At 38.5% G+C, this 18,840-nt stretch overlaps 1 long non-coding RNA gene across 1 annotated transcript in view; it reads left to right on the top strand.

Moving 5' to 3' along the window:
• Positions 1 to 676: 676 nt before the first annotated feature.
• LOC111098197 overlaps positions 677 to 18,840 on the top strand; it is a 111,248-nt gene continuing 93,084 nt past the window's right edge. Inside the window, exon 1 of the long non-coding RNA XR_005367506.1 lies at positions 677 to 1,356. This is a non-coding gene — a long non-coding RNA (uncharacterized LOC111098197). The remainder of the gene's footprint in view (positions 1,357 to 18,840) is intronic.

Raw genomic sequence — 18,840 nt, 5'->3', positions numbered from 1 at the left:
ATAATGGGAACATACAGTATGGTCAACATATTCCTTGAAGTAGTTATGAATTCATTTAATCAATCATTAAAGAATTATTAATTTAGTGCCCACTATGTTCAGAGCACCATGCATATGAAGGAGTGTCCGTACATGTCTCTCAAGGAGTCTTATCAAGGAGTTTATAAATCTGTTCAGATAATAACATATAGACACGTAAACCTCTCACTAGACCTCTTCGTAAGAGTAACGTTATCATTAAGCCCTGTGTGGCAATCCCTCACGCACTGCTGTGATGCCCAGAGAAGACGCGGAGACCTGGAAGCCCAACTACTTCCTTAAAATAATTCAACTTTTTTATTTTTTAAGATGTATTTATTTAAGAGAGACAGAGAGAGAGGACATGTGAGTAGGGAGAGGGGCAGACGGAGAGAATCCTCAAGCAGACTCCCCACTGAGTGGGAAGCCTGACCTAAGGCTTTATCTTATGACCCATGAGACCATGACCGGGGCCGAAACCAAGAGTCGGACCCTTAACCAACTGACTAACTCAGGCACCCCCCAAATCATCCAACTTTTCAATGATCATCCAAAAGGCTTCCCTGTGGGAGTAGATAACAATGCTCCAGGCAGATGCGGCAGATCGGCATGTCCCTGCTAGGGGAAGCTGTAGTGCTGCGGGCAAGAACGTCACGGTTCACGAGGCCATCTGAGGGCATCTGCAGAATATCCCAGCTCTGGAGAAATGGTCGCTTCATATCCGAGGCATATGGGCTTTGTGTTCACCCAGAAGGACCTCACTGAGATCAGGGACATGCTGCTGGACAACAAGGTGCGAGCGCAGCTGTCCATGCTGGTGGCAAAGCCCACATGAAGTCACTGCACCAGCTTGGAGCAGCACATGGATCCAAAGAAGTCCTCTTCTTCCAGGCTTTGAAACCGCCCTTCCTCAACCCCCAGGAGAGCCCCTGAAATACTGGGTGATGTGCAACTGAGGAAGGTTGGAGACGAAGTGGAAGCTGGTAAAGCCATCCTGCTGAATACCTTCCCCTCTCCCTTGGGCTGATCACCCAGCAGGTGTTTGACCAGGGCAGCACCTATGACCCTGAAGGGCTTGGCCGCATTCTCCCTTCCTGGGAGAGCTTTGCCGCGGTGCTAGCGTCTATTTGCAGATTGGTCATCCCACTTTGCATCAGCACCCTGTTCTATGAGCAGGGGCTACAAGTGGGTTTCGCCTGTGTGGGAACTGATCACACGTGCTACTTGCTGAAAAGGTCAAGGCCCCCGTGTCTGATCCACCTACTCCTGCGGCCACGGCCACGGCCACTGCAGCTGCTCCAGGCAAGGTTGGGACAGAACAAGAGCCCGAGGAGTCAGGTGAGGATGCAGGAGTCGGTCTCTGATCACCAGAAAAACAACCAACTCAGCCAACTTTATTTACGGAGGCAAGGAAATAAAGGCTTACTTCTCTTTAAAAACTAAAGTATAGGTGTATGAGCACAAGGCAATGCATGAGGATAATTAGATAACAAGTTTAGGAACCGACATAGCAATCAAGCAAAGATGCTCTAGGGTAAAGTGGGCAACTGCTTAAAGTACAGAGTTGAAGAAGAAAGAGTAGTGGAGGGTTTTATTAACCGTTCAGGAAGGACAAGAGCCCACAGAACCTGGCAGAGTGATTAAAGGGATTTTTTTTTTTTTTTTCAGGGCGCCTGGGTGGCCCAGTCAGATAAGCATCGAACTCTTGATTTCAGCTCAGGTCATGATCTAAGTGTTGTGAGATCGAGCCCCGTGTTGGGCTCTGAGCTGGGCCTGGAGCCAGTTTACGATACTCTCTTTTTCCTTCTCCCTCTGCTCTTCCCTCACCCTTTTAATTTTTTTTAAAGGACTTTTTTTTTTCTTGAAGAAATAAACCTTCCTTAATAGTTGTGTAAGAAGATGCAATTTATTTTTCATTAAAATAGAAATATTTTCAAAAGTTAGATAACCAGAAAATTTACTTACCTAAAACAAGAAGCAGTTCACTTTAAATACCAAAAATTGTTGAAAAATATATCTGTTTAAAGAATAAGTAAAAGTGGCAGTTGAAAGCCACATGCTATGAAGAGGTTTTATATTTTTTTTCTTTACTATTTATAAGGGAAAAAAAGATAGACGAATGTTCCCAAGATGATAAGAATATTTTCCCATTGGGAAAAGAGAGAGAGGGGGCTTTGTTAAATTGTTTCTTCTACAGAAAATGGAAAGAGCAGAAGTTGAGTTGCTATTGAATTTTTTTCTCTAAAATGTGACTGTTACTCATCCCTCCATCCTGGCCGTGGGTAAAGAATTAAAGATCAGATACAATCTCATAGTCTCTGTTAATCAAAGTCCAGAAACTATTCAAATAAAAATTCAAGTAAACAACGAAATCGTATTTGTGTTTTGTAGAAGATTGTTCTGTCAAAGGGTCTCAGGCCAAGAGTAGAGGCAAGGATAGCAGTAAAACTTTGACCTAATTCATGGAGAAAATAAGAGGAATTTAAGACAGACAATTGCTTGAATAAAAACATTTAACATTATTAAAATCTTATTCTATTCAAAGAGAGTCTAAGTGAATTATAAATAATTTAGTCAAGTTCGACTACATTTAACAAAGCTGAGATTTGAACCCCTGCAGTCTGGCTCCAGAGCCTTTACTCCAAATCATTGAACTGAACTGTTTCTAAACATGGAGTGAATTGAAAGGGCTTTTAAAAAAATAAGAATTCCTATTAAAAATAAAAGTAGACAAAGTTTCATGATTAGAAATTTGAACTAAAAAAGCCTAGTGACTTTGGTACAATTATTGCCTTATGAGACATTTGTTTGAATTGCGGTATCTACTGTTTAAAATTCCTGCAGCCTTCTCCCAACTATTTAATTTTTAAATTTCTCTAACTGTCAGTCATATCATCAATAATACCTGGAATAATAATACCTATTTTGGTAGAGATGAGAGAGAGAGTATGTGTGAAGTATTAGCTCATGGTACACATGTATATGGCATGTGATGCCGCTGCTGATTGTTGATTCTAAGCCTGGAGAGCAAACTGAATCATGGCATTATTGTAGAATATATAAGACTAAGAAGGACAATGTGTGGGAGAAAAAGTCGTTGAGACTTTCACAGATATAATAAATTATTATTTCGTTTAATTGTGAAGAAATCCTTCTGTGTGAAAGAGGGGAAAAAACAAGAAAACACATAAAACAAAAAGAAATGAATGAAAGAAGAATTCAATCATTTTAAAGCACACTCCAATTTCTCATTTAACCTTAAAAATCTGGGGCCTGGGAAGGAGGAGAGGTGTTGTAAGATAGCGTTTGTTGATACTGGGACAGCTGTAAAGAATAAATCTTATAAAGTAAAAACTAGAAATAGCATTCTTTGTGAAACAGATAATATCTGATTCCTATTTAGTCTTAGGATTGAGTGAATTCTGTTGAGGCCAGTGTATCTGTCACCCCTAGAAATTACTTGTTAAATTGAATGACATGTCAGACCATGTAACCAGTTTTCATACATTTGCATTTACTGTACCAATAGATGTTAAAATGCTGAATGGATGGCTAATAAAAAGGTGAGAGAGAAAAGAAGTCATCAGTGGACATACTAATAATTGACGATTTGGTTTATGAGAGAGGATAATAGGGAGAATAAGGGATACCACTCCTGGTACAATTCCCTTGAAAAACAGAAATAATAGTTTTTAAAAAATGAGGAAGAAGGCCATGCTGTGAGAGGGGAAAGCAGAAAAGGACTGTCATTTTATCAAGGCCGGTAAGATAAGTGGGAATCCTAGTTGGAAAAGGAATATTGCAGAGTGGAACGCTGAGGGATTATATGTAGACTTTCCTTAAAGAATCTTATATTTCAGATTTGGCTTTGAAAACATGGAAATATCTTACATAATTAGGAAACAACCTCAAAGCAAAACAAGGCAAAGGAAACCACTTCTAAAAAAAATCGTAGCTAAATAAGGCAAGTAAACTTCGCTCTATGACATCAGTGGCTTAAATAGAGAACCTTTATTTAGAAATTTTTAATGAATTGTACACTCCTTGTGAGATTCATATCCCAAGGTCAAACTGCAAAAAACAAACAAAACCCCCCCAAAACCAACCAAAAAAAAACAACAAAAAAACACTTAAACCGATTTTTGTAATCATATTGTTACTAATATTGGAACATTGACTTGTTGATTCTGAAAGCATGTGCTTGCACCTCTACACGTACACACATGGATAAGAAATCATCTTAATGTTATTAATATGTTAGCTTCTTACTACTGTTGCAACAAATGACCAAAAATTTAGAGGCTTAAAACCACAAAAATTTATCATCTTGCAGTTCTGGAGGTCAGAAGTCTAAAACAGTTTCATCAGGCTGCTTCCCTCTGGAGGCCTTCGGGGAGGATCTGGCTGTTGGCCTTTGTTAGTCCTGGAGGTCACCTACCTTCCCTGTTCACGGGTGCTGCTTCCGTATTCTAAGCCCACAGCATGAGAGCCCCGAGGCCCCTTTCTCTCTCTCCCCGTCCCTCTGCTGCCAGCATCGCGTTGTCTTCTGTGTGCGGGAGACTCTTTTGCCTCGTTCTTACAAGGATCCTTGTGATGGCAGTGGGCCCACCTGGCTAATCTAGAATAATCTTCCCATCTCAAGATCCTTAATCTCATCTGAAAAGTTCCTTTTTGCCGTATATGGTAATCTGTTCACAGGTTCCAGGGACTGGGAAAAACGTTATCAAGGGGGCATTTTTCAGTCTACCACAGCAGAGGACTAAGAGTTTTAATATATATGTAAATGCATGTAAATAAATAAATAAACAAAAATTAGGTTTATTGAGCTTGCTACATGAAGGGAAATGGTCTTCAGAGGATCTATGCAATTGCTTTGTATTTCTTTGATGTCTTGTTTTTTTTTTTTTCTTTGAGGGGGCGGGGGAGGATATTCTGATTAGGGGAGGAGGGCGGATGGAGTGTAGGAGGAGGTGCGGAGGGAGGTGGGAGGAGGAGGGGGCTGGAGGGAGGGGGAGGAGGGGGGAGGGGGGGGAGGGAGGGGAGGGGGAGGGAGAGGAGGGAGGGAGGGAGGGAGGGAGGGAGGGGGGAGGAGAGAGGGGGAGGGAGGGAGGGAGGAGGGAGGGAGGGAGGGGGGAGGGAGGAGGGAGGGAGGGAGGAGGGAGGGGAGGGGGGAGGAGGGAGGGAGGGAGGGAGGGGAGGGGGAGGGGAGGGAGGAGGGAGGAGGGGGAGGGAGGGAGGGAGGGAGGAGGAGGAGGGAGGGAGAGGGAGAGAGGGAGGAGGGGAGCGGGAGGGAGGGAAGGGAGGAGGGTGCGAGGATGGAGGAGGGAGGAGGGAGGGAGGGAGGGAGGGAGGGCGGGAGGTAAGGGAGTGGGAGGGAGGTAGGGAGGGAGGAGGAGGGAGGGAGTGTATTTATTTTTATTATGTGATTTAGGATTATTAGCTGGTCTTATCTTATCGGACTTGTCTTCCGTGTACTTCCTTCCTTCCTTTCTTTCTTTCTTTCTTTCTTTCTTTCTTTCTTCCTTTCTTCTCTTTCTTCTTCTTTCTTCTTCTTCTTTCCTTTCTTTTGCCTATGGCATATCTTAAAACAAGAGAAGTTATGTAAGATATATATAGTGTTTGGGAGCCTTAAGGAATCGTTGATAATTTGTAAACTAAGCAGGTGCTGGTGCATCCATATTATATTAAGTTACTGTTAGATCAATTTATCAGTAGCCTTAGTCTTAGGGCTAAGACTGAGCCAAAAATACATCTATTTGAGTTAAGATATTCTGTGCTATGCATCATGGTTGGGTTTCTTAAATATATCTCCTTTATTAGTCATAGCATAGTCCACTTTGCATATGTGGCTTCTGCTTTAATTATCAGCACCCTGCCTCCAGGTATTCTTCAGCCTGAGAAAACAAATAAATTATTATCTTCTTAGGACGTGATCAGTTCAAATTTATACTACTGTTTGATGGGTCTTGATTATTTGTTGAGTTTTTAAACATTTTTTTTTTTTTTTTTATTTATGATAGTCATACAGAGAGAGAGAGAGGCAGAGACACAACAGGCAGAGGGAGAAGCAGGCTCCATGCACCGGGAGCCCGACGTGGGATTCGATCCCGGGTCTCCAGGATCGCGCCCTGGGCCAAAGGCAGGCGCCAAACCGCTGCGCCACCCAGGGATCCCATTTGTTGAGTTTTTAAATGTAAGCCAAAAGATAGTGAAGCAATATCTTTAAAATACTGAAAGAAAGAAACTGTTAACCTAGAATTCTGAACACAAGGAAAATATCTTTCAAAAATGAAGAGGAAATAAAGACATTTAAAGACATAAAAGTAAAACCAATTAAATAACACCAGACTAGCTCTACCAGAAATCTAAAAAGGAATCTCTTAGAAAAAAGAGAAATGACAAGTGGAAATTTGAATTTATGCAAAGAAATGGTATATAAGGTATAAAAGTAAGTAAATTAAAACAGCTTTTCCTTATTTTATAAATGTCTTTGAAAGATAAATTGGGATTAAAAAATAGATTAGGACTGCTGATATCTGATCATTCAAGGATCTTAGAAGTTGTTACTCCATCCTAACAACAAGTTGAAAAAACTGAAAAATCAATAAGATTTTTAGTTCTATCAGAGATCTAAACTTCTGGTTCCAAAGTTGGAGAGACAGACAGGCAGACAGGTAATAATTTATTAGAACAGAAACCAAACTTTGTGGGAACACTACAAGGATGGGAAAAACCTGAAGTATAATCAACAACTTTCTGGAGTTTCAGTGTGGTCCACTCTGGGGCATAAAATCTCCAGGGGGATTCCAGTTTGGACAGGTTCTTGCACTTTTGCGAGTTTAATCTCCACTTTAGATCCCATGGATATTAACAGAATAAAAAAATGATAATATTATCAACTCTATGCCCACAGATTAGATAGCCTAGAGGTATGTAATGGACCAATTCCTCAAAAGACACAATCTGCTAAAATTCAAGAAACAGACAATCTGAATAGATCTATATCCATCAGAGAAATTGAATCAATGCTAATAATTTTCCAAAACAGGAAACTACAGGCTTAGATGGTGACTTCTACCAAATATTTAAATTTTTTTTACCAATCCTCTACGATCTCTTCCCAGAAGACAGAAGTAGGATTACTTCTTAACTCAGTCTACGAGGCTCTCATTACCCTAATACTAAAGCCACACAAAAATGTTAAAAGAAGTGAAATATTTAGATCCATATGTCTCATGAACATATATGCAAACATCCTCACCAAATACTTAGCAAATAGAATGCAACGATATGTAAAAACAAAGATATGCTACAAAAAAGCAGGATTATTCTAGATATGCAAGATTAGTTTGACATTTGAAAATCAGTTATGTAATCTATTATAGCCACAGAAGAAAAAACACATGATCATACCGATAAACACAGAAAAGACCCTGGACGAAATAGGATACCCACCCACGATAAAAACTTTCAGTACATTTGGAATAAAGGACGACTTCCTCAGTTTGGTGATGAACATCAACAAAACATTACACCTAGTATCATACTTCATATTTTGAAACTGAAACTCTCCTACTGACGTTAGGGACAATGCAAAGATGTTTCCTCTTCACTCTGCTTTTCAGCGTTGTACTGGAAGCCCTGGCTAATACAGTAACGTAAAAAAGGGAAAAAGAAAAGATATACAGACTCTGAAGGAAGAAAGAAAACTATGTTTGTTGGCAGAGGACACAATCATCTATAAGAAAATCTGAAAGAATCACATAAAAAACCCTACTGGATCTAAAGAGCAGTCATAACAAGGTTTCAGAATATAAGGTTAATATACAAAAGTCAACCGCTGGGGTGCCTGGGTGGCTCAGTCGTTGGGTGTCTGTCTGCCTTTGGCTCAGGGTGTGACCCCAGGGTCCTGGGATCGAGTCCCACATTGGGCTCCCTGCATGGAGCCTGCTTCTCCCTCTGCCTGTGTCTCTGCCTCTCTCTTTGGGTCTCTCATAAGTAAATAAATACAATCTTAAAAAAAGAACGTCAAAAAAAAAAAAGAAAGAAAGAAAGAAAGAAAGAAAGAAAGAAAGAAAGAAAGTCAACCACTTATCTATATACCATCAGTGAAAGTGGAATTTGAAATTAAAACATACTATCATTTACATTAGCATTCTCGTCAAAATAAAATATTTAGGTACAAATATAGCAAAATATGCACAAGGTCTATGAGGAAAACTACAAAACTGGTAAATAATGGGAAAAGATCAGACATTTGTCCTTCCTTTTTGGTAAAAAGTTACCTTAGGATAACCAGAAGTCAGTAAGATTCTCTCTGGCTGTAAAAATTGTAACTAATAAAGAAGGAATAGCAGAATTAAGTGTTACGGTTATACCATTTATATATATATATTTTAAATATTTTGTTTATTTATTCATGAGAGACACAGAGAGAGGCAGAGGCAAAGGTAGAGGGAGAAGCAAGTTCCTTGCAGGGAGCCCGACCTGGGACTCGATCCCGGGATCCTGGGGTCACAACCTGGGCCAAAGGCAGGCGCTCAAGCGCTGAGCCACCCAGATGTCACTATTAACTTGTTTTTAATGAACTAATGATATAATTAGAATAATTCTCTCTTTCTTCTTAAGCAAGTTTGAATTGGGTTTCTGTTACCTACTATGTGCTATGCAGTGTGATGGGTGATACACAAATACTTCCTCAGGCATCACAGTGGGTATCCGGCAATATTTATTTTTTAGCAAGTCTCTGTAATAGAAGAGCCCAGTCATCCATACAAAACCTGGCTTAGGCTCAAAAAGACATTTTTGATAAATTGCCATTACTCCATTAAATGCACTATTAAGAACACAGTGGAAATCAGTGAAAGGGAATTCGCATCCTTGGGAGCTGTATCAATGAGAAAATAGAAAACAATATTAGACTGAAACAAAGTCTAACCTTTGACACAGACTTTAATATCCTATACTCTGTTTTGGAAAACAGTCCCTCCCATGTCACGATTATGGAACACCCAGTACATTTTAAGGGTCTTAGCCCATAAACAAAAGAGAATAAAATACCTAAAGGCAGTACTACGTTCCTCATATATTTCTACTCTTCAATTCTTTCTATCATTCTTTAATGACATAGTTTTCCGGATATTTTTGTATCCCTCTGTATGCATATTTTTGAGCACCTCACTCCCCTAATTTGGCTCTTAGAATAGAACAAAATGCTCTAAGTATAATCTGATCAGTTACACCTTTGGGGGCTATTACATGGTTTCAAGCATCCTAAAGTAGAGTTTTCTAGTGTTGGTATCTGGTCACAGAAATTCAAGATCTGGGCAGGCATGGGAAATGAGATCACATAATTCTATTAAACCAGAAATACAAGGCTGCTAAATTTGGATTATTTTCTATTAGATTGATTTTTATTTAAATATTTTAAGTTTGTCAAATGCTCGGTAAATATTTTCCCCCAAATTATAATTTAATCTTTGACTTTGTTTGTGATATGTTTTACTTTGTGTTAAAATTACTTATAAATAAGGAATCATGGTGCTCTTTTATTGTATAGCTTCCAAATTTCTAATCCTTATTAAGAAGAGCTTCCCAATCCCTGGATTATACATTTATTCTCCTAAGTCTTCTTTAAGATTTTGTAATTTTACTTTTACATGAAAAAATTCTTATTTTTGTTTATAGTGTGTAAAAAAAGGTCCAAAGGTCCTGCTTCATGAATAGCAACTTGAACCAGCATTGTTTAGTGTTTTTTTTTTTTTGTTTGTTTGTTTTGGTTTGGTTTTGAATTGAGATAACTTTTTTATATGTTAAATTTGCATGTACCCTGGGCTTGAATTCTGGCCCCTATCTTCGTTTATATATTTTTCTTCTCCTGTGCTATTTCCAGAATATTTTTGTTATGTGAAATTATTGTATATGTTAAGCAATGTCCCCTTCTCAAAATAGTTGCCTTGGTTATTTTCAGATAGTTAAGTTCTCCTACACTTAAACTAATTTTAAAATGTAAAAGCCAAGTTAGAATTTTACGTGGTATTATAATAAATTTATAAATTAATTTCGGGAATATCGAGATTTTTATGATATTCAATCTTTTTTATTTAAGGAAAAGAAATAGTCTTCCATTTACTCTTATTACTTCCATTTACTACATTTGAGATCTCATTTTATATCCTTCACTAAAATTCCATCATTCTCTTCCCATGCATTCTATAGTTTCCTTGTTCATTCTTTTTTTTTTTTTTTTTTTTTTATTTATTTATGATAGTCACAGAGAGAGAGAGAGGCAGAGACACAGGCAGAGGGAGAAGCAGGCTCCATGCACCGGGAGCCCGATGTGGGATTCGATCCTGGGTCTCCAGGATCGCGCCCTGGGCCAAAGGCAGGCGCCAAACCGCTGTGCCACCCAGGGATCCCTCCTTGTTCATTCTTGAGAGTTTTATAACTTTTATTGCTATTGTGAATTAAATATTTCCTTTTCTGTTTTTAAAATTTGTTTTACTGGTATATATTTTTATGAACCTACATTTCAAAGTTTTCTCATTAATAATAAACATATTATATAACACAATTATGTGTATATTACATGGCTTAAGACAACACAAATTTATTATCTTAGAGTTCTGGAGATCAGAAGTCTGAAACCTGTTTTCCTAGTCTAAAAATCAATATGTTGGCAGGACTGTGTTCTTTCTGGAGGATCTAGGAAGAAAACCCATTCTCTTGCCTCTTCCAGTACCTAGAAGCTATCTACACTCGTTGGCCTGTGGCATCCCACCACTCTGACTTCTTCTGTTGTCCCATCTTGTCTGACTCTGACTTTCCTGCCTCGTTCTTAGGAGGATATTTGTCACTGCAGGGAGCTCACCAGCTAATCCAGGATAGATTCCTCATTTCAATGTCCATTACATTAATCACATCTGGAAAGTCCCTCCTGAGTGTAAGGTAGCATAGTCATAGATTCCGGGGGTTAGGAGGAGGACATCTATGGGAGGCCATTTTACCAGCCTACCACGTGCCTGTGTGCATGACTTTCAGGACTCACCTTTTGGAACTCAGTCAGTGCTGCTACCTCAGGCTCCAGGTACACCTGACAGTTACACCTGAGTGCTGGGAACCTCACCCTGGATCACGTTTAGCATCCGACCAGTGCTTCTGTTGCAGGACTGGATGGGCATAGAGGATACTGCTCACAGAGAGGTCAGATGCCTGCATCTTGTTCTATCCCTCAAGTTCTCTCTTTGACCCTCATGGTGCCTGATTACTTGAGTCTCTCCGGCTTGTGCTCATCTGGCTGTGACACAATTCTTTCTCGTAGGGCCTGCCAGCATGCCTGCCCCCTCGGCTAGGCTCCCAGTGGCTTGGAACAAGCCCTTCTTCCTTTTCCCTTCCTTCATACTGCCTGGCTTTGAGCATCCCACACCCTTCATTTCCAGGATGGATTCCTGGCCATGTTCCTCCAGACTGTCTTGTTCTCAAGTGTAAATGAGGAAGCCCTGATCATTGCCACAGGTTTGCTTTGTCTCCCTGAACTGAAATGTGCTCCAAAGTCATCCTTCCTTTGTTTTTGTTTTTTTTTTTCCAGCCTGTATGTACCTCTGCCCAGCTCTGAATGGGATCCTCTACTGCTTTTTGAGTCCACAGGTCCTAAGATCTGAGGCTCAGGGAGGGCACTGTGGCATTCAAACCATAGCTGGACCACCAAAGGTGGGCGCTCTGAGAGCAGGTGTGCAAGGGTCCCAAACATGAAGTTGAGGTGGTTGACTGCCAAGATCCTCTGGATCTATGGGTGGTGTAGTCCTTTCCTTGGCATCTTCCTGCTACAGATCTTCTTAGATAACCTTTGAGCTTGTAACCTTTGGTGAATGGGGCCTATTCAAGGTCTTGAATGGGGTCTATTCAAGTCCTTCTTTCCAGTTCTCTCAATTCCCACCCCTCCTCCACAGAAAGCTGGTTCTCATCTTGCTGTTCTCCTGCTACAATGACCCTCAAGGCCCCATTTGAGTGAATGGAATTACCCCTTAAGTTAGAGCCTCCAATGTTTAGTAACATAAAGTTGTCTTTCCCAAGCAGGGCCTGCTTGGTTGCTTAGAAGCATGATGCTCTGTTTTTTAAGCAGCAAGTAAACAAGTAGAATTTGGATATAAAAACAGATTGACTATTTTTTATCCTTCTATATAGATCCTACTTTCTCACCCTTATGCAAACAAGAATGATTGCCTATTCTTTACCACTTCCACACATTCTTAAATCTGTTTTTCATTTTACTTTTTAAAAATTTGCTCAAGCATTACTGAACCATCAGCTGAATATAGAGAAAATATTCACCCATGATATCACTGCCATCCCTGACAAATTAAACTATTTTTATTTGTTCCATATTCCCCTCCAGTTTTTGTCCCCATGAACATATAATTCAAATAGTCATAATCATAGTGTAGCTCTCATTTTTGTGTTTTGCATTTTTCTACTTGGTATTAATTATAAACATTTTTTTCCATGTTGCTGCAGAGTCATGATAATTATCATTTTTAATGACTATAGGAGTTCATCAAGAGGGAAGTAGATTACTTAACCCTTGCTCTGTTATGGAGCCTTTTGTGACCCTTTCAGAGTTCTGCTTCTCCTTCAGGGTTGCCCTTGATGCCATGTCTCTCTTCTGTTCTCTGGATAAGGGAGGGGAGTTGAGCTAAGAGGTGGGGAATGGGACGAGGAAACACACACACACACACACACACACACACACACACACACACAACCCAGGAGAAGCAAGCAGAGGAAATTGAAAGAAGCCTACTTTACACATATTCATAGTTAAGACTCCTAAAGAGGAGAGCTGGAAGGAAACAGGCCTTTACCTTTTAAGTTCCTTCACTAATGCGTATTTTTAAGAATGACTTTTCCCTTTACATTTTGGGATGACTTCCCAAATCTAGAGGAAAGACAGCTATAGGGAACTGATTGACAAAGCAAACAACCTATCAGTTTTAACTTTTCTTGCCATCAAAATTAATTCCCAAAGGCTAATTCTAAATACTAGTGATCTAGATATAATTTTTGTTAATCAAATATTTAGTACTGATTAGAGTTAACATAATAATTTGAGAGGATTTCAACTCAAGTGTTTTTTCAGTTTTACAAGCTCTAAGCCTACAAGATATTCCATAAGAGAAGGGTCCCTTGACAAAAAAACATTTGGGAAACAGTGATGCTGCATGTTAGATCCCTTTTTAGGGTATTTATGATACCCAGTAATATATACAATGTTCTTAAAAGTCCTGTAGGAAGGAAAACTGCTTAACTTTGATTGACTTGGTGTTTCCTAAGGCCGCTGGGCCCTTTTGTTGTATGGTACCTCTACTAGCCAGAGTTTAATAGAGGAAATGAAAATAAGCTAGAGAATTCAGAGAGGATTGACCACAGAGGCACATGTTAGGAAGTGCTGGGAAAGTCGAAGGAAACAAAAGGTGTTGTAACCTAGAGATTTGCAGCTACAGGAAGGACCTGCAACTCCAACAGGTGGACATGGTGTTCCCAGAAGTTTCTTGTCTGCAATCCTGGAAGTTCACAGACACAAAACGTGGTGGGATGCAGAGGGTGGTGGGACCACTGGGGAGATGATAAGCTTTGGTGCTGGATGATGGGCGTGGCATGAGCTGAGTGCTGGATCTATGGAAGGACCTGGAGCCCACAACTATTCCCTGGAGGGGTGCCGTCTTCTGTGATAAGCAAATGTCTCCATAATCTCTGTCCCCTGGCGTCATGCTCATGAACATGTCATGTTACACGGTGAAAGCGACTTTGTGGATGTCACCAAAGTTACTAACCAGTTGACTTTATGCCAGGGAGCTTACCCTGGACTCCCTGGAATGGTTCTTTATAACCTCATGAGCCCCTAAAAGTAGAAAAGGAAGGCAGAATTGGAATCAAAGAAATTCAAAACATGAGGAGAGTCAATGTGCCATTGCGGGCTTTGAAGATGGAGGGGGCCCTGGGCCAGGGAACATGAGCAAAAGCTGAGAACAACCACTGGCAGACAGCCAGCAAGAAAACCTCGGGGATCTCAGCCCCACAACTTTATGAAAGTGAATTTTTTTTTTTTAGTCTTACTGAGAAATAATTGAAATACATCACTATATAAGCTTAAGGCATGCAGCATGATCGTTTGATTTACATATATTATGAAATGGTTATCATAATGGTTTCAACTAGCCACCATCTTTTCATATAGATACCAAAAAAAAAAAGAAAAAAATTATCTTTGTGATAAGAACTCTTGGTATTTATTCTCTTGATAACTTTCTTAAATATGACACCGCCGTGCTAACTATAGTCATCATGATGTGCTTTCTATCCCTAGGACTCATTTATCTTATAACTGGAAGTTTATGGCCTCTGACCATGTTTTTCTAATTCCTTCTGTCCCCACCCTCTGTCTCTGATAACCAGAAGTCTAATCTCGTTTTCTGTAAGTTTTTTGTTATTTTTGATTCCACATACAAGTGATCATACAGCGTTTGTCTTTGACTTGTTTCACTTAGCGTAATGCTTTTTAGGTCCATTTGTGTTGCCACAAGTGGTAAGATATTTTTCCTTTACTTAATAGCTGAATAATATTCCATTGTGTGTGTATGTGTGTGACAACTTCTTTAGCCACTTCACCCTGTAGGTGGTCACCTAGGGTTTTCTTTCCATGTCTTGGTTATTGTAAGCGATGCTATATGAGCATGGATGTGCAGATATCTTTATGAGTTATTGTTTGTTTCCTTTGGAAATATTCCCTTCAGTGGAGTTGATAGATGATGTGGTAGTTCTGTTTTTAATTTTTTGAGGAACCTCCATACTGTTTTCCATAGTGGCTTTACCAATTTACAACCCACCAACAGTGGACAAGGCTTCCCTTTTCTTCACATCTGTATCCACATTTACCATCTGTTGTCTTTTTTATAAGGACCAATCTAACAGGCCTTAGGTGGTATCTCATTGTGGTTTTAATTTGCATTTACCTAAGGACTAGTGATGTTCAGCATCTTTTTGTGTCTTTTGGATTTTCGTATATATTTTTTGGAGAGATGTCTATTTTGGTCCTTTGCACATTTTTTTAATTGGGATTTTTTTTTTTTTTTGCTTTTGAATGAATTCTTTACATATCTTTGATTTTTACATCTTATCAGCTATATGTTTTACAAATATTTTTCCCATTCCATAGGTTCTTTTCACTTTGTTGATGGGTTTTTTCTTTCTTTTTTAAATTTTATTTATTTTTTATGGTTTCTTTTTCTGTGCAGAAACTTTTAGTTTGTTTAGTTTATTTTTGATTTTGTGGTTTGCACATTAGGTGTCATATTAAAAAATATCATTACCAAGATCTATGTTAAAGAGCTTCATTCCATGTATTCTTCTAAGGAATTCCATAATTTCAGGTCCTACATTAAGTCTTTAATCCATTTTGTGAGTGATATAAGATATAGATCTAGTTTCATTCTTTTACATGTGAATATCTGATTATTCTAATACCATTTATTGAAAGGACTGTCTTCTTCATTGTATATTCTTGGCTCCCTTGACGAAATTACTTGATCCTATATGCTTAGATTTATTTCTGGGCTCTTGATTCTGTTCCACTAGTCTATGTGTCTATTTTTTATACCAGTTCTGTACTGTTTTGATGACTATAGCTTTATAATATAGCTTGAAATCGGAAAGTGTGATGCCTTTTCTTTTTAGGATTCCTTTGGCTATTTGGAGTCTTTTGTGGTTCCATACAAATTTTAGGAGTGTTCTTGGAATCCATGAGAGGGGATTTCAATTAATCTATAGATGGCTTGAGGTAGTATTGACATTTTAACATTTAATAATATTATTCTTCTATTCCATAAACAAGATACCTTTATATTTATTTATATCTTTATTTCTATCTTTCTCAATTTCTTTCATCAATATGTTGTTGAAAGACAAGTTTTTCACCTCCTTGGTTACATATATTCCCAAGTATTTTATTGTTTTTGGTGCCATTGCAACCTTTTTTATTCAGAAAATTGATGGTTAGCGAGAAACACTACTAATTTTTTATGTATATTTTCATTGTATATTTTGTATATTCTGTATATGCCTTTTAGTTTCCTTTAATCTACAGTGTTGTTTAAATATGCTATTTCCTTATTGATTCTCTGTCTCTTTCCTGAATGATCTACCCTTTGTTGAGTCTGGGTATAAAAATCTCCAATTACTATTGTGTTATTGTTTATTTTTCCTTCTAGCTCTGTTAGTTTTTGCTTTATATATTTAGGTGCTCCAATGTTGGGTGCATAAATATTTACAATTGTTGTGTTTGCTTGATGTATTGAACTCTTTATCATTATATAATAACCTTCTCTGTCTCTTTTTTACCATTTTTAGTTTACAGTCTGTTTTGTCTAACGTAAGTATAGCTACTACACCTTTTTCTGTGGTTGTCATTACCATTTGCTTGAAATGTCTTTGTCCATTCCTTCACTTGTAGACTTTGTGTATTTTTAAGGCTATAGTGAGTTTCTTTAAAAAAAAAACAGATTTTATTTATTTATTCATGAGAGAGAGAGAGACAGAGGCAGAAGAGGAGGGAGAGGCAGAGGGAGAAGCAGGCTCCCTGCAGGGAGCCTGATGTGGGACTTGATCCTGGGACTCCAGGATCACGTCCCTGGGCCAAAGGCAGATGCTCAACCACTGAGCCACCCAGGCATCCCTACAGTGAGTTTCTTTTTGAATTGTTGGATTTTTAAAAAAATCTGGTCAGACATTCTATGTCTTTGAATTAAATAATTTAATCCATTTACATTTAAAATAATTACTGATAGGTAAAGACTTATTATGCCATTTAATTGTTTTCTGGTTATTTCGTATAGGTTTTTTTTTTTTTTTTCTGTTTTGATGTCTTTTGGTATCAGTGTATTTTGGCTTCTTAGCATGTTATATTGTGTAGTGAATACAATATTTTCCCTGTGGTTAGCATATGGCTTACATAAAATATCTTAAACTTATAGCACCATTTTAGAAACTGATAATAACTTAACTTAAATAGAATTCATAAACTTTACACTTTTATTTCTCCTCTGCCTCACAGTTTAGGTTATTGTTGTTATAATTTATATGTCTTCATACTATATAGCTAATAACAGTTATTATAGCCATGGTCATTTTTATTGCTTTTATTTTTTTTAACTTAGAGTTGTCAGTGATGCACTGTTATTACCATATTGCAGACTCTAACTATGACTACATATTTACTATTAATGATGAGATTCACACTACCTTTTTGTGTTATTATGATGTTAATGAGCCTTATTTACTTCTACTGTAAGAGCTTCCTTGACATTTTCTGTAAGGCAATATAGTGGTAATGAATTCCCTCAGCTTTTCTTTGTTTAGGAAAATTTATCCCTTCTTCATTTCTTGTTATTTTAAGATTTTATTTATTTATTTATTCATGAGACACATAGAAAGAGAGAGAGGCAGAGACACAGGCAGAGGGAGACACAGGCACAAGTATCCTATATGTGGGACTTGATACCAGGACCACAGGATCACACCCTGAGCCGAAGGTAGATGCTTAACTTCTGAGCCACCCAGGTGTCCCTCCCTTCTTCATTTCTTTTTTTATTTGTAATTTTTTTAAAATTTTTATTTATTTATGATAGTCACAGAGAGAGAGAGAGAGAGGCAGAGACATAGGCAGAGGGAGAAGCAGGCTCCATGCACCGGGAGCCCGATGTAGGATTTGATTCCGTGTCTCCAGGATCACGCCCTGGACCAAAGGCAGGTGCTAAACCACTGCACCACCCAGGGATCCCTCCCTTCTTCATTTCTGAAGAAAGCTTCACTAGGTATAGAATTCTTGGTTGAGTTCTTTTCTTTCAGTATTTTGACTATATTATCCCTTTCCTGTCCTGAAAAGTTTAGGAACCTCCTGATAATCTTTAGTTTTCTTATGTGTAACTTCTCTTTTCTCTTGTTGCTCTTAAAATTCTTTTTTGTCTTTGATTTTGACAAATTAATTATAGTCAAAGTGCAGTTCTATACATGTTCAACATATTTGGGGTCCATAGGGCAAATTCTAATAATTTTAATAGGATCTGTTGAATTTTCTCTTACTGTTCAAGAAAAAAATAAACATTTTCTCTTCTATTTTCATTGATTGTTTAAATTTCTTATTGAAGCCCATATAATGTTAAATGCATTGCTCTGACTGAGAAATTTAAAAATATTTTGGAAAGTTTGCTCAGGAGATAACTGGTAGGATTGCTGCTGATTTTTGACTACCACTTTCTTTTTACTGCCTTGCTCTACCTCAAGTTCTGTGTCATATCACCTACAGGACTACCTTTACCAGTTCTTGACTGCATTTCACACCTTGGCAGCATCCTATAACCATATACTCACAAATAGGTGGTTTTAAAAATTAACTTCATGCCTCACTGTGAAGCCAGTTTATGTGCCTGGACTTCTGCCTTGATGTCCTCTTTCTCTGCTTCTACTGGGTATGATGGGGCCCTGAAGATCCCACCTGGCTGCTACAGCCTAACCATGCAGGAGGTTCCCGGTGATTAACAACTATATTCTCTACACCCAGTTCTAAATTAAAAAAAAATGAACAGGCAAATAATCCTTGGCTTGGCCCTATGCATCATCACTACTAATATACCCATAGATAGAGTCATGGTATAAGTCACACCTGAGTTTGCTAAATTCCACTAGATATAGTAAGTTGAAATACTGTCATTCAATCTCTTCCACTCTCTGGGGACTTTCTCCTAATTCCCATCTTACTCATTTTCCCATTCC

The sequence above is a fragment of the Canis lupus genome, chromosome 12 (assembly GCF_011100685.1).
Source record: "Canis lupus familiaris isolate Mischka breed German Shepherd chromosome 12, alternate assembly UU_Cfam_GSD_1.0, whole genome shotgun sequence".
In the NCBI taxonomy this organism is placed as follows: domain Eukaryota; kingdom Metazoa; phylum Chordata; class Mammalia; order Carnivora; family Canidae; genus Canis; species Canis lupus.
Note: the sequence above shows the minus strand (reverse complement) of the source record. Positions and strands in the feature narration are given on the sequence as shown.